This window comes from Bos grunniens, chromosome 14, assembly GCF_055505025.1.
Source record: "Bos grunniens cultivar Pamir isolate PY7600 chromosome 14, Bosgru_T2T1.0, whole genome shotgun sequence".
Classification (NCBI taxonomy): Eukaryota; Metazoa; Chordata; class Mammalia; order Artiodactyla; family Bovidae; genus Bos; species Bos grunniens.
The window spans coordinates 19,665,093-19,681,174 of NC_141178.1; the positions used below are offsets into that span (position 1 = coordinate 19,665,093).

The 16,082-nt window shown below is 43.9% G+C and overlaps 1 protein-coding gene across 10 annotated transcripts in view; it reads right to left on the reverse strand.

Annotated features, from left to right (window-relative positions):
* Positions 1-16,082, reverse strand: part of NCALD (neurocalcin delta) — a 539,433-nt gene that overhangs the window by 44,229 nt on the left and 479,122 nt on the right. The window contains exon 1 of one of the 10 annotated variants that reach the window (XM_086336206.1): positions 14,509-14,654. The exons of the other annotated variants lie outside the window; for them this stretch is intronic. The gene's annotated coding sequence lies outside the window, so the exon portion shown is untranslated. Of the gene's footprint in view, positions 1-14,508; positions 14,655-16,082 lie in introns of those variants that run through there. 10 annotated transcript variants of the gene reach the window in all.

A 16,082-nucleotide genomic window follows, 5' to 3' on the forward strand; every position in this document is an offset into this window, starting at 1 on the left:
AGGTGCGTGTTAAGTTGCTTCAGTCCTGTCCAACTCTTTGTGCCTCTATGGACTGTAGCCCACCAGCTTTCCCTGTCCATGGGATTCTCCAGGCAAGAATACTGGAGTGGGTTGCTATGACCTCCTTCAAGGGACCTTCCCAACCCAGGGATCAAACCCACATTTCTGATGTCTCCTGCATTGGCATTTACCACTGGTGCCACATGGAAAACCAGATAAAATGGGGGAACAGGAAAAGAAACGATCTTCTCCTGCAGCTCCATGTGATGGCTGAACCTGTTGTTGTCATCCTGTGACCACAAAACATGAAGATAATGTGATACTGAGGACATGAGAAAAGAGAAAAATCCTTGAGGACATTATTGAGCCACTCGCTGGGGTGTTGCCCATAACTTTCAGTGGAGTGAGATAAATTTCACCTATGGCGAGCCAGGGTTGGAGCTCTTGAGACTCATGGCTAGCAGTGTCCTAACTGGAGCACCAGGCAAACAATCACAGTTCCACATCCCTGCAGACGGTCTCCTGCTACTGCTGCTGCTCAGTTGCTCAGTTGTGTCTGACTCTTTGGGACTCTTTGGACTGTAGCCCTCCAGGCTCCTCTGTCCATGGGATTTTCCAGGCAAGAATACTGGAGTGGGTGGTCTTTTCCTTCTCCAAGGGATCTTCCTGATCAGGGATTGAACCTGCATCTCCTGCTTGGCAGGCGGGTTCTTTACCACGGAGCCACTTGGGAAGTCCAGATGGTTTCCTCCAAAAGTCTATTTTCCAGGAGCCCCTTTTCCCACTGAGCTTGGGGGAACATGGTTATACACTAATAGTTGTATTAAAAAAAAAAGCTTGCATTTGAAGGACTTGCCACCAGCAACTCAGACCTTCCTCCTCTAATGAAAGAGACACGTCCACTTCATGAAACACCCCAAAGGCATGAGTTTGATCCCAGATTGTGAAGGAGGTCTGGCTAGCTTCCTTTTTGTATGTCCCAGTGGCTTGTAAGAAAGTGAGAGGACACGCCAAAACAGACTTCCAAAAATCGGGATGTACTCCATGTACTGATGTTTAGCAAATTTATGCTTTTAGGATACTTGTAAAAATTCAAAGCTCCTTAATTATACTGTTTGGAAGTGAGTTGGTTGCTTTAGTTGGTTGGTTGGTTTAGTTGCTAAGTCGTGTCCAATTCTTGTGACCCTATGGACTGTAGCCCGCCAGGCTCCTCTGTCCATGGGATTTTCCAGGCAAGAATACTGGAGTGGGTTACCATTTCCTTTTCCAGGGGATCTTCCTGACCCAGGGATTGACTCAGGTCTCCTGCATTGCAGGTGGATTCTTTACCCACTGAGCCACCAAGGAAGTCCCATATTTAGAAGTGAGTTACAGGATTCATAAAGAATGCTAAGTCATAGTGCACATAGATGCTGTGGTCCAGGGACCCCATTAAAGTGGCATTATGAACTTCCCATCCCTCAATCTCATCAGTCTAACTCGGTGACTTGATGTGTAAACTGGAGTGGGGATAAATGATGACAAGAGTCTGAGTGTATGATCCTTTGTAAATATGAGGCCCAGATTATAAAAAGCAAAACAAAACACTGTTCCCTACCTGTCTCCTCTCTCACCCATGGTAGGCTCTGGTTGGCTGCTGTGATATTTTGTTACTCACCATATTTCTATAGGGGCTTCCCTGGTAGCTCAGTGGGTAAAGAATCTGCCTGCAGTGCAGGAGACCTTGGTTCAATTCCTAGGTCGGGAAGATCCCCTGGAGAAGTGATAGGCTACCCACTCCAGTATTCCGGCCTAGAGAATTCCACGGACTATATTGTCCATGGAGGCACAAAGAGTAGACATGACTGAGCAACTTTCACTTTCACATTTCTATAGAGCACTCCTGATGGATCAGTGCTTTACACACACTAGCTCATCTGATCCTCAGAACAACCCTCTGAGGGCGGTCCTACCATCATCCTCATTGTACAGGTGGAGAAACTGAAGCACAGAGAGGTTAAGTGAGTTATTCAAGATCACACAGCTAAGAAGTGGTAGAGACAGGATTAAGATACAGGTCCACAGCTCCAGAATTCATATTCTTAACCAGTCTGTTATGCAGTCTCTGTGCTGATACAACCAAAAAACCATGGGTGTTAAGAGAAGTGAACCTGGAGGGCAGAACTGGATAAGGCTCTCTCAGTGACGAAGAGCATGTGGGCCTTGTTAGTGTCAACGTATAATCACTGTGTAAGGTGGATGTTATGGCTCAGCTGGTAAAGAATCCACCTGCAATGCAGGAGACCTGTGCTCAATCCCTGGGTCGGGAAGATCCCCTGAAGAAGGGAAAGGCTACACACTCCAGTATTCAGGCCTGGAGAATTCCATGGACTGTATAGTCCATGGCCTTGCAAACAGTCAGACGTGACTGAGTGACTTCCACTTTCGCTTCTCTCAAGGTGGCTGTGGTCTCCTCCGCTCCTTTCGCCCTGGAGTGTGTGCACACATGTATGTGCTCCTGTGTGTTTTCTGTACACCAGACATCAGTGGAATTGTGTAGCAGCATTTGTCAACTATGTGGGTTTAACTCCCTAAGCACTTACAATTTCCTCAGTGAAACTTTTCAAAGCCACTGTTTTGCTCTCTAACAATTATTTCTAACCAGGCTTTGACTGTGGAGTAGAAAGAAACCCTTAAAATAATTACATTATCCTGAAATAAGGTCATTTGTCTTTTTCTTTTAAAACAATTTTCATGTTATAATCACTTCAATTGTTTCTAAATTAGGACTCATAAATGGTTCTGCAGAACGGATGGCCTCCGTTGTCAGAAATGCTTCCCCAAAGAACCAAAGTGAATTACTGGGATTGACAGGAGTGGCATTCTCTCCGATGAACAGGATCAGGAAGAGGGCAGACGAGGACAAGTGCTGTAGGGCCTGAGGTACTCTTTCTGGGGCCAATTTTGACAAAAGGAATATTAGGGAATAACTGTGTGACTGCAGACCATGGTGCCCAACAGATCTAGGTCCAAATCGTGCTCTGGCATGCAGGTGTATGGCAGGTCATTCATGTACAACCTCAGAGCCTTGGTATCATCTCTGCAGAAGAGCGCTGATAACGAGTGTGCAGTGCAGGACACACGTCATAAAAGAAACGTGTACAAAGGACCTTTACACACACAGAGGAAGGAGCAGTTTGCCCTTTCTCTGCCTCTATTTGGGTCCCTCCCCAGGAAACACTAATGTCACTGGTTAAGTTTCCAGCTACCAATTTGCCAAAAGCCAGAAGCAGTTTGCAGAAGTTCAATACATGCCCCTCTGCTCCTTGCTTTGCCTTGGCTCCATAGATAAGCAGAAATCTCCAGCACTTTCTCCCTCATCCCTCTGCTTACTCATAGTACAGTGACTATTCCCCCCAGCTCAGGAGCTGAGAGGGTGGAGGAGGTCTCACTTGGGTCTTGAGCTCGAACCATCTACTCCAACCTGATCACCAGAGAGACCTGCCCGCGTGTCTGGCTAGTGATAAGAGGCATTTTGATTTCCTGAGGTCTGTATATTTATAGGTCTTCCCAGGTGGCGCTAGTGGTGAAGAGCCCGTTTGCCAATGCAGGAGACAGAAGAGATGAGAGGTCAATCCCTGGTTGGAAAGATGCCCTGAAGGAGGGCAAGGCAACCCCCGCCAGTATTCTTGCCTGGAGAATCCTATGGACAGAGGAGCTGCAGGCTAGTCCATCGGGTCACAAAGAGTCGGACACAACTGAAGTGACTTAGCATGTGTTATAGCTCCAGGGAAACCTCAAGTGGGAGGAGAGAGGACCTGCAGAACAGGATTTGGAGACTTCCAGGTCTCTGGCTACAACCTCAACTAGCACTGCATCTTGGAATACAATGGCAGCCAGCACACACCAAAAAGAAGCCCCACTCTCCTGAATGAAGACTATGTGAAATTCTCCTCCGAGTTGCTTCAGTCCCAGAGATAGGGACACTTCCACTCTCCTTTTAAAAGTCCCCTTTCCTAATAGCGAGCAGACAATCCTTGGCTGGAGTTTTCTGACAGACACTCAGAAGCCCTTCTTGCCTGGGAGTGTCTGGTGGGAAGAGGGCAGACCCTGCTTCTGGTCTTTGCCAGGTGATGAGGCAGGGCTGTCTTTCCTGGGAGGTGTTTGCACTTGACTCAGATAAATAAATACCAACTGTAAAGAGGTCTCCACTCAATGACATCTTCCCACGCTAGCAGGCTCTCTTTTTCAGCAAGGCAGTCATACTTCTGTGTTTTTTTTGGTGATAACATCTAGGTTTCTTTATTTCATTAGAAACCGATACAAATGCAGAAATGGCCAGGGTATCGTCACATGTTTCTATGCTTTATTAAAAACTACACATAACCCAAAGGTAGAAACAACACAAACGTCCATCATCAGATCCGTGGATAAAGACGTGCTTTATACATGTAATGAAATATTATTCGTCCTGCTGTTCAATGGATGAATCTTAAAGACATTATGCTAAATGAATGAAGCCAGACACAAAATGACAGATACTGCATGATTCCACTTATATGGGTACACAGAATAGGTGAATTTCCAGAGAGAGAAAGTAGAATAGCAGTTACTAGGCTGGGAGAAAGGAGGCGAGTGAGGAATTAGTGCTTACTGGGCATACCAATGAAGCAGGGGCAGTGAAGAAGTTACGGATGGACAGTAGCCATGGTTACACCGTATTATCAGTGTACTTAATGCCACTGAATTGTACAGCTAAGAATGGTTAAAGTGGTAAATTTGATGTTACGCATATTTTTCTACAATAGAAAGAGATAGAGAAAGGAAGGTAGGAAGGCAGGGAGGGAGGAAAGGAGGGAGGAAGAAAGAGAAAGAAAGAAAGAAAAAGAAAGGAAGAAAGAAGGAAAGGGAAAGAAAGGACCATCAAGCAGGCCGAGGATAACAAGTCCTTAGAAAGAAAGGGTCCCAGGGTCCCAGAATCCCAGCCCTGCTTCCAGATGTCACAGGCACAGCGCTTTTCCGAGTGACCATGAGAAAAATCAAAGCCAGAGGAAACACTGCTTTTTACAAGATCTGGCAAAGGGCACTTATGAAAGCAATGCTCCTGACAAAATAATGGACTCTGCAGTTGTTTCTGTTCATTTGTGGGGTGGGGTCAGCCTGCCCCAGAGGTGGGGGCTGGGCAACAGGACTCCCCTTCCAAGGGCCCCAGAGCCATCCGACCAGAGAGTAACCAAGTGAGCCTGCTGTCATCTTCAGCACATGATTCTGAGCATAGGTATGATTTATTTCTAAGTTAGGACTGTTAAGTTCTCCAGCCATCTCTTAAAAAGATGACTGTCTTCAAACAACGGCATTTTTCAGCTGCCATAATTGTAAAATTCAATTCCTTCATTTTTGCTCAAGAAATATAAAAAGTTTCTGACTTCACTGTTCCATTATAAACAGATTTCCTGCTAAATATTTTCTGGAATGTGTTAATTTCTTGGCCTTCTAAATAATCCTAGCAAAGAATACAATAAATGATAAAAATATGCATGTGTGCATCCATGCTAAATCACTTCAGTCCAGTCTGACTTTTTGTGATCCTTTGGACTGTAGCCCACCAGTCTCCTCTATCCATGGGATTCTCCAGACAAGAATACTGAGGTGGGGTGTCATTTAACCAAAATGTATCCAACACATTTGAAATGATCATTTCAACATGTAATTGATTTAAAAATTATTAATTAAATATTTTACATTTCTCCTTTTATTTGTCCTAAATCTTAAAATTCAAAGTATATTTTGTACTAAGACCACATTTCAGTTTGGGCCAGGCATGTTTCAGGTGGTCACGTGTGGCTAATGCTACGACTATATTTTGGACAGAGAGGAGAGAGAGAGGTATAGAAAATATACAAAAAGCTCAAAAGCAAGACTGCTCCTCAGCAGGGATATAAAGAATCATACATAAAACATCTGGGGCATTTCAAAGAGGTGGTTGCATCTGAATTGACCCTTGAGAATTTTTAAGTTAGGAAATGCTACACTCAGACAGGCATTATATGAAGAGCTGACTGGAAGCTGATTGGATGGTTGGGAAAAGGATAGAAGGATTTGAGAGTCTAGGCAAGAAAGTTGGGAACCAGGGCAAAGACCACAGTGGATTTAAGAGATCTTTTGGAGGTGGAATTAGGACTAGAAATAGAGTAGAAGACACTGTGGGTGGTTACCCGGCAGCCATTTTTTTTTTTCTTCCCTGTTAACAAGAGATTGATTCTGTTCAGGTGCTCTGTATCCTCTGCAATATCTTGTTATTTGTAGGGAGGCAGGGGGCAATGCAATGGGAACCCACTCCAGTACTCTTGCCTGGAAAATCCCATGGACAGAGGAGTGGGCTGCAGTCCAGGGGGTTGCTAAGAGTCGACTGAGCGGCTTCACTTTCAACTTCATTTTCACTTTTCAATTTCATGCATTGGAAAAGGAAATGGCAACTCACTCCAGTGTTCTTGCCTGGACAATCTCAGGGACGGGGGAGCCTGGTGGGCTGCGTCTCTGGGGTTGCACAGAGTCGGACACGACTGAAGTGACTTAGCAGCAGCAGTAGCAGGGGCCAATGAGAGGGGAGAAGAGGATAGGATTCCCAGCCCCAGGAGAGTGGATCTTGATGTTGTTGTCTCTTCACTAAGTCATGTCCAACTCTTGTGACCCCAAGCACGGTAGCCCCAACTGGCTCCTCTGTCCATGGGATTTCCCAGGCGAGAATACTGGAGTGGGTTGCCATTTCCTTCTCCAGGGGATCTTCTTGACCCAGGGATGGAACCTGCGTCTTGTGCATTGACAGGTGGATTCTTTACCACTGGGCCACCAGGGAAGCCCAGATCTTGCTTAGCATAAGCCAATTATAGTAACTTTATTTTATCATTGACTGGCTTAGAAATGGACATGGAATCCAGTTTTGGCCAGTTGAGACTTACTGGTTATACTGCAAGGAGGGACTTCTTAGATATTAAGAAAAAGTACAAGGAAGAGACGATCTCTTTCTGCCTCTCGTGTGTGATGAGATGAGGAGGTAATATCTGTCATCCTGAAGTGAGTCTACTGACCTCTGAGATTGGCAGAGAGGAAATATGGACTCTTGATGACATCATCAAAGCACAGAATTAACCAATCCTGGAAGCACTCCACCTCTGGACTTTTTGTTTTGTGAGAGAATATTTTTACTGATTATTCAAGAACTGTGGGGTTATCTCTTACTTGTAGGTTAGTTTTCTAACAGATAAGGGAAAAAGCCAGATAATGCCCCAACCACTAGTAACAGCCATAATATCTTTCCTTTGTTCACATATAGTATGTGGAGCTCTTTCACCTAATGTCTTCACGGAATCCCTCTAACAGCCCAGGGAGGTGTTTAGGCAGACACCATGGCCTACTTTCACCCATATCTCTCTCCCCTATTTTCTTTTCCATTCCCAGAAACTAGTACAGTACCTGGAATAATAAGAATAATTGCTATCATTTCTCAAACATTTTCTATGTATTTGAAATGGTTCAATATTTTATATACAAAATGTGACTTTATTTCCTCATTTACAAGAGCTTACTTCCCTGGTGGCTCAGACGGTGAAGCGTCTATCTACAATGTGGGAGACCCGGGTTCGAGCCCTGGGTTGGAAAGATCCCCTGGAGAAGGAAATGGTAATCCACTCCAGTACTCTTGCCTGGAAAATCCCATGGACAGAGGAGCCTGGTAGGCTACAGTCTCTGGGGTTGCAAAGAGTCAGATACGACTGAGTGACTTCACGTTCACCTTTCTTTCACCACATAAGTTGGGTTATTATCACCGCATAACAGATGAGAAAACTGAAGCTCAGAGAGTTTAAGTGACAAGTTCAAGTATCAGTTAGTGACAGAGCTGCAACTTGACCCCAAGTATGTCTCTGTAAAGGTTTTGTTCTTTATCCCTGTGATACAATGGCACAGAGCAAACCCTTGTTTACTGAATGAATGAATCACTTAATTCAACAAAATAAATGGGTGTCCAAAGAGATTAAGTGCCTTGTATAATGTCATCCAGTTAAAGACAAATCCATGACTTAACACCAGTGTTCTGCCCTCAAGGCCATTGCTCTTTCTACCATATCCTATGACTATCATTTTTCCCAGCTTTGTTGAGGTGTCAATGACAAACCATGACTATTATTTATTTGGTGCTTGGTTAGACATTATGTTAAATGATTCCTGGCAATTTCTTTGTGTATGAGTCTTTTCTCTATGGCCAGATTGTCAGTTCCTTGAGGTGGCATGGTTTTGTTTGTTTGTTTGTTTTTACAGCTCCCACAAATATCAGAATAATGCATTTTTCACAGTTAATAGCTCAATTTTTAAATACAGCATCAGTGTTGTAATGTCAGTCACTCAGTCGTGTCTGATTCTTTGAGACCCCATGGTCTGTAGCCTGCCAGGCTCCTCTACCATGGGGATTCTCCAGGCAAGAATACTGAAGTGGGTTCCCATTCCCTTCTCCAGGGGATTTAAATATAGCATCTTCAAAATATAGACCTATCCTGGTTAGGATAACCATAACTTCTGGTGTGCCTACAATGTCCTGGTTTACACCTGTTACCCTGGCTTTATTAATAGTAGAGTAATATTAATACCCTCCAAAATAGTCCTGTCAGACAATGAATTGAAGGGCTACCTTAATCATGGTAAATATGAGCTTAGTTTGGCCTATTTCTCTATGCTTTGTCAACCACACCCAGCATACCTGCCTGTGGATAAAGGTGGATCCAACAGCCATCAAGGTTCATATTTAACAGAGAGATTTCAAGCACAGTACCTATCACACTTCACCACCTCTTCTGTCTACCATTCATCCCATTCTCTCCTTTCTTTCAAAAATCTCGTTTTCTTTATTTTACTAGTCTCCTTTCCAGCAGCCTCCTACCAGCCTGCATCTCGCATCATAAGTCTTGCTGGCAGAAATGAGGTAATAGGTTTTGAAAAGCTAGGGAAATACATTACTGTCTAGCTTCTATTTTTGGCTGAAATCCTCTTCAACTAAGGATCAACATTCCCTTTTAAATAGCAGAACAGGAAAAAGCAAACCTTTTATGGGTAACCTTTTGGCCTCTATGTCCTGTGCAAGATTGTTATGTTTGGGAATGTGGGGCTATGTGGCAAACCAGAGTTGTTGTGGTTGTTGTTTTAGCCAGGGAACACGTACAGTAGTGGCAACAAGAGATTCCCAGTGTGTTAATGCCATTAGGGGCTAAGCTTGAACTATGAATACTTTGAATTCTGGAATTATGATTGATATGCAGAGAGTAAGAAGCAAACTAGTTTTTAAACGCACTGAACAAACTGAGGTGTCTTACAGAGGAGATCTGTCAGAGATTAAATGTTTGTTGCCCCTCTTTTTTTTTAAGAGGAGTTCCTGTCAGTTATTTTTTTCAATCTTTTTTTTTTTTTTTTTAAATTCTAGTCTTTTTGGGCTATGCCATGCATCCCAACCAGGGATCGAAGCCATGCCCTCTGCATTGGGAGCGTGAAGTCTTAACCACTGGACCACCAGGGAAGTCTCTCTCCTGCCTCATTTTTATTAAGACAAATGGAAAAATCAGATCAGAAGTGGCCTCATTCGTGAGTATAAATGGAGAGCTAGTGGCCGTATTGTCTCTGGAAAGAAGTATTTCAAGATCCTTCATGCTGAGGATTTAATAGAAAAGCAGGTACTCTATTTGGGTGAAAGACTTGAGAAAAAGATGCCAGGAGGAGGTAGATGCTTAGAGGCTTTGACTCAGCATACCTGGGGCTGATCTGTGTTCTGAAGAGTTTTCATAGGTGCACCTTCTTGGTTGGGAGACTCTCTCGGCCTGAGTGATCTGCAGGACTAATTAGGATTCCCCGAAGCAATGGACAAGCAGTGACTGTCAGACTGCAGGGGACCAGTGTTCAACATCACCACTGTGTGACAGTGAGAAGCAAGAACACGGCAGGCCAGTGAGACCAACGAGACCTCAGCAACCTCGGTGAGGCATGTGGAAGATTAGCACTGCCGTGGAACTGAATGAGCCTTGGAGAATGATGAACAATTAAGGGAAGGGGTCAGACCAAGAGAGATATACTGATTTGCCTGCTAATGGGGTGTATGACGGAGAAGGCAATGGCAACCCACTCCAGTACTATTGCCTGGAAAATCCCATGGATGGAGGAGCCTGGTAGGCTGCAGCCCATGGGGTCACAAAGTCGGACACGACTGAGAGGCTTCCCTTTCACTTTTCACTCTCATGCATTGGAGAAGGAAATGGCAACCCACTCCAGTGTTCTTGCCTGGAGAATCCCAGGGACGGGGGAGCTTGGTGGGCTGCCGTCTTTGGGGTCGCACAGAGTCGGACACGACTGAAGCGACTTAGCAGCAGCAGCAGCAGCAGCAGGGTATGTGAGAGTTTGAAAGATTTAAGTACAAATCAGGAGGAATGCAACTTCACTTAAACCCCAGTTTGTAGAATAATTCTCTCTAGTTACAAATACCTCTGATGAGAATCCGGCTGGATCAGATTACCCTGCTAAGAAACTGGCTCAAACACACACTCTACAAAGTGTGTTTTCTTTCATGATTATTAAATGCATCCCACGAGAAACTCTACTATTTAATATATAAGTTATATTGACTCTTATTCACCCACGGTAATAAATTATGCCACATAGCCATCTTTCCAATAAGAGTGTTGCTAGTAAATTCTGGAAGAATTCACAAAGTCAAAGACAATAGATTCATATGTCTCTGTCTTCTTTTAAGATTTTGTTATTCCTTCATGAACATCCTTCCAATGAGCAGAAACTATCTCATGCTGTAATTCTTTTTCCTCTCCTTGTTTCCTCTTAGGTTCCATGTAAATATTTACACATCACCACTCGCTCCAACTGTTTACCTAACATACCCTCCAGATCCCGTCCTCAACATCTCATCAGATAACTTCATATTTTCCATTATCTGATATGACCTCTCATAACATTTCCACCTTGATGGGAAAAACAACCTTCCAAAGTCACGATCTGGTCTCTCTTTTAAAAAGAAAATTAGTTAAACATTCAAGGTGCCATGAGAATATGGTCCAAAGCCGTTCATTGCTTTTTCATGGGTCACTCAGTTTTCATGATCTCTTTGGGAGACAATACAGAACATGACTTCACCCCCAAAGGCTGCTGGAGCAGCTGCTCAGAGAGGGCTTGCCACTACTCGCGCCTGTGATTTCTTCTCCCCAAAGAGTAAGATCGAGGGGAGGAGAAAGGCTAGGAGAGAAATGGCTGTCTTTATTTCCTAGTGCTGATGAAGTATTTTGAATTCCAGGGGTCTGAAAGATCTCACTTGCCCATGAAATTGTTTCTCACTTGTCATTCTCCGTCACCTCGTGTTCTAGATAGTCATCAGTTTTTATCAGTTCTATCTCAGAAAAATGTATGAAATGTATGGCATTATTTTCTCTTTATCTTTTAGCTACTCTGGCTTTATTTGTTCTCAGAGAAATGCCCAGATGCACAGGCTTTCACCAAGTACAAACAGTGAATGTGAACATAATATCTTGCTTGCACTAGTGTGTTCATTTCCTAACGAGCTTCCCCTCTAGACTATTCCCTCTGCAGCTATCAGATGGCTATCAGCTATCAGCTAAAACTCACATCTCTATGCTGCCTTCTTGCTTGCAAATACCAGTGACACCCCACTTTAATGTCAAGTCTAATCCCTCAGTCTGACATGACAAATCGCTGAGCAATCTGGCCCCAACCTGTCCTTTCTAAAGCTCTTGACCCTCTCTCCACTCACTCCTGCCCCAACCACCTGGAGGAGCAGGCTCTTTTTATGTGTTTTATGCCCCCACCTCACCTCAGGTGTCTCCTGCGTGGTCTACGACTCTTCCTCATACTGCCCAGACACCTAGTAATAAAGCCTGAATCAACTGCTTACTCTTAATCTACAAATGAGCATTCATGGAGCATGTTCTAGGTGTCAGACACTGTTGTGAGCACATCACACGCCATTCTAATGTTCCTTTGAATCCCAATAATAACAATGAGTCAGGCTTTAATTCATTCACTAACTTGTTTACCCAGTTGATAATGACATCTGGTATCAAAGGTCAGGCGCTTGTACTCTTCAGGTAAATGATATCCCACCCACCCTGTCCCACCGCCTCCCCCACCATATGTCTCCAGCACATATCTTTGCAATAGTGCTTACTAGATGACAAAGAGAGCTGCAGTTGACTGGTGAACGTTCTCTGGAGGAATTATGAACACCTCAATAGCAAGGTTCGTCCTTATAAATCTGAATATCTCTAGTGCTTAGCATACTGCTGGCACAAAGGGTGTGCAGAACACTTTTTTTTTTTTTTTTGGTAACTGAATTTGAATCTATGCATCCAATAATAGGAAAAAGCTCTGTCCCAACTGAATAGGGTAGTCGAGCCATATGTAGCTCTCAGAGCTCTTTTACCTAGAAAGAATAATCCAGTGACTCAACTGGATAATAAGGAAACTTTCTCTACTTTCATCTGTAACCTATTTCATAAATATACTTAAGTCACCTACAGGAACTTGGCGTAATAACATTCATGGCAACCATCTGCAATTCAACCAAGCAGGCAAGCAGAAACTGCCCACACTTTCAATATCAGCATTGCTTAATCTGAAGGACTTTTTGGAAGACAAAGAAGCATTCATAAAATGGAACAGTAGTGAATGTTGATAATGAGAAAGTTTTACAACAAAATGTCTTGCTGACTTACACAGTGCTTCCATGACACTGGCTAGAAGAACTTTTCACAAAGATGCTCTCTGGAAAGCATAGGCAACATGCCAGAGAGGTTGTTAGAGTCTTTAAAGAAAAGAAAACTGAGGGAGAGAGGAGAGGACAAGAGAGGAGGGAGGAAGTGAGGGAGCGGCAGCGGGAAAGACTTGCCTTTAATCCCCTGCTATAGACGGGAAATTGTAAGCCAGAAAATGAAGACAATGCACATTTATTCTCCTGTCAGGAGCTCTCATCTGAATTTCAGGTAGGTCTTGAGAAAATACGAGGTGCCTGCCTAATCTCAGTGAGGGACAGCAGTGTCTTCTTTTCTACTCTTATTTTGATTCAACCATGAAACAAAGCGTTCTGGGAAGCAAGCAGCAGGGTGCTAAATGCACATTCCCAAGAAGACCAGAGAAAGTCGCCAAAGTTTCAGGCTGCCCAGCTGAATTTCCAGAGACTACAGCCACTATTATTTCTTTCCTGTGTATGGAAAAATATGAAAATGTACAGGTACCCTCAAAGAATGACTTGGGTAGCAGCATCTGATGCTTAGCGTGTATGCATGCGTGCTCAGTCACTTCAGTTGTGTCCAACTCTTTGCGACCCTATGGACTGTAGCCCGCCAGGCTCCTCTGTCCATGGGATTCTCCAGGCAAGAACTTGGAGTGGGTTACCATGCCCTCCTCCAGGGGGTCTTCCTGACCCAGGGATCGAACCCAAAGCCTCCTGAGTCTTTTGCATAGCAGGCAGATTCTTTGCTGCTGAGCCACTGGGGAAGCTGTTGGATCAAAATGTATCATCAGTAGGCCACATCAAAGGAGAGAGACTGACCTGGTCCCTGATTAACGAGTTCCCAATACTTACTCTCCCTTATAAATTCAATAAAGGGCAACCACTCCTGCCTTCTGACTGAATTTCCAAGGCCAGACCAGACCCCAGTCAAGATGGTGGTCTGTAAACAAGGTCCCATTAGCCCGGTCCTGAAATGAGTCTCCAGGAGCTACTGACTGATAATACACAGATTAGGCTTGGTTAGAGGACAGCTTACCCCATCTCTCCCAGTGGAACACCTCAGATACTGATAATGTGTCATGCCAAGAACATGTAGCCTGGATTTTCCACTCCCCCTATGCTGTTTGGCTGGCCTGGCTAGCAATGCACTTCATTTTTACGATGCTTATCACTGTGGCTTTACCCCTCACCAGTGGGCTCTGAAGTAGCTGGAAACAAGAGCCAGCTGTGGGCCCAGCTGAGCAGCCAGCCACTTGGAACCCTTCTACACTGGCAGAAGAAAGGAACTGGCCAAAAGCCGTACTGCTAAATCCTCTGGGAAGAATAGATGATGAAACAAGGGGGAAGGAACCTCCAATCATCCTAAAGCAAATGCAAACTGACATCTAGATTAAGGATAACTGAGGTTCCAGGAGAGTGTCTGGCTAACTTAGCCAGATACAGTCAACTTCTTGCTAATTCAGATAAATGAAGAAAGGCATTGTGTGCATTAGTGAAATTCCAAAACCATAGAGCAGAGGATTTTTTTTTTTCCAAGTCCATAGAGCAACTAAACTTTTATTTTAACCATAAGTTTCAAACTAAGGTGTGGTGGAGCCCTCTGCTACTGAATCTGCAGCTCATTTGGCATAAGCAGCAGTCATTTAAATTCAGTCATTCATGAAGTTAAGTCCTGCAAAGCTTTGCTCTCATGAATATGATAAACATCACCCTTACAGTCCTGTTTACTATTTACATACCCAGCTTGGCCTTCCTTCAAAGGCTTCACAGAGATGAACCCAGCCCAGTTCAGGTCGAATGAGCGTAAGTCGTTAGCAGAGTACTAGTAGATGAGGTTTTTCCTTGATCACTGGGAGCCTTGTGCTCTGTCCCCTTCCTCATGGGAGCAGTGAAAAGTTTGAACAGATGTTCAGATTCAGGAGGAGGGAACGCTTTATTGCTGCTCTATTTACTTCCTCCAGGAGGATCCGTTTTCACTTCCTTATGGGCCACAGCGAACAATTCTACCAGCTTAACTGCTACCTGGGGGAGGGGAAGCCTGGGATTCTGGTTCCCATGAAGCATGATGAATTAAGAAAGGAATGCAGTCTGCCATGAAACCACATTTACCTCTGGTTTTTTGTTCCCAAAATTAGGTCAGCAAATTTGCTGGAGCAGTAGCTTGATCTCAGGGCGCATTAATGAAGCAGCCTCTTGGCTGAAACACGAATCCTTTTTAGTCCGAATCTATCTTTCACATCTGTTTTACAACAGGCGGCCTCTATAGCTTAACTTGAAGGGGTGTTTAAGTGTACAGAGAGCCAATCTATGACCATGTTGCCTTCTGACATTTATTTTCCTGCAGTATTTACCCTGGGATTGAATAGTGTTTGTTCTGGGCATTATAATAAAAGCTCTCTGCAAAAGTCTCTTGGATGAAAGTGCATGAACCAAATCATCCAATCAACAAACATTTACTGAATACTCACCATGTGCCAGGTGCTGAGAATGTAAGATTCAGCCCTGCCTTTAAGACCTAATTATATAGTCGGTGACAGAAATATTCACAGATTCGTCTGAGTGGGAACTTTTATTTGTCTTCCAGCACTCCATCTCTCCTTCCTCTTGATAACAGAATCCCTCAGGCTGGACATATGGCTCTCCTATAGACTATGCTTCTTGACTTAGCTTAAGTATGGTCATGTGACCAAGTTCTATCCAGTGGAATATGAGTAGAAGTGAGCTGTGCAACTTCTGAGTCATATCCTTAAAAAGAATCCATTGGCTCATATTTCCTACTCCCCGCTTCCCAGGGCCTGAAACGTGTATGTGGGGGTGTGGGCTAAATTCTGCCATCAGGAGAGGAGTACAACAGATGATGGTGGGACAGCAGTATGGAAGGAGCTGGGCCCCATGTGACCTTGGGAGACAATCTTTTTTCTTGGTTGTTTATCAGCTAAAGGAGGAGACAGAGATGGGCTGGGGGTGGTGGTGAAAGGCAATCCTTCTATCTTGTTTAAGGCACTGTTATTTAGTCTCTGTCAAGAAGCCAAATCAATATTCCAATAATACACACACATTTCCCCTAACAGACCAAAATTTTCTGGAAGCATCTTTAATTCTCCAGCCCTATCAAGGAGCCACACAGAGTAAGAGCTCACCTCATATTTGCAGATGATGACACAAAGATATATATAGTAAAAACTCAATTTTGCTCTTGTGAAATAATTTGATACCAGTATAAGTATTATAAGATAAAAATATTAACTTATAAGGAAAGCTCAAAGCAATGCCTGGCTTGGCTTCTTAAGGGTCAAAAAGAAAAAAAAGGTAT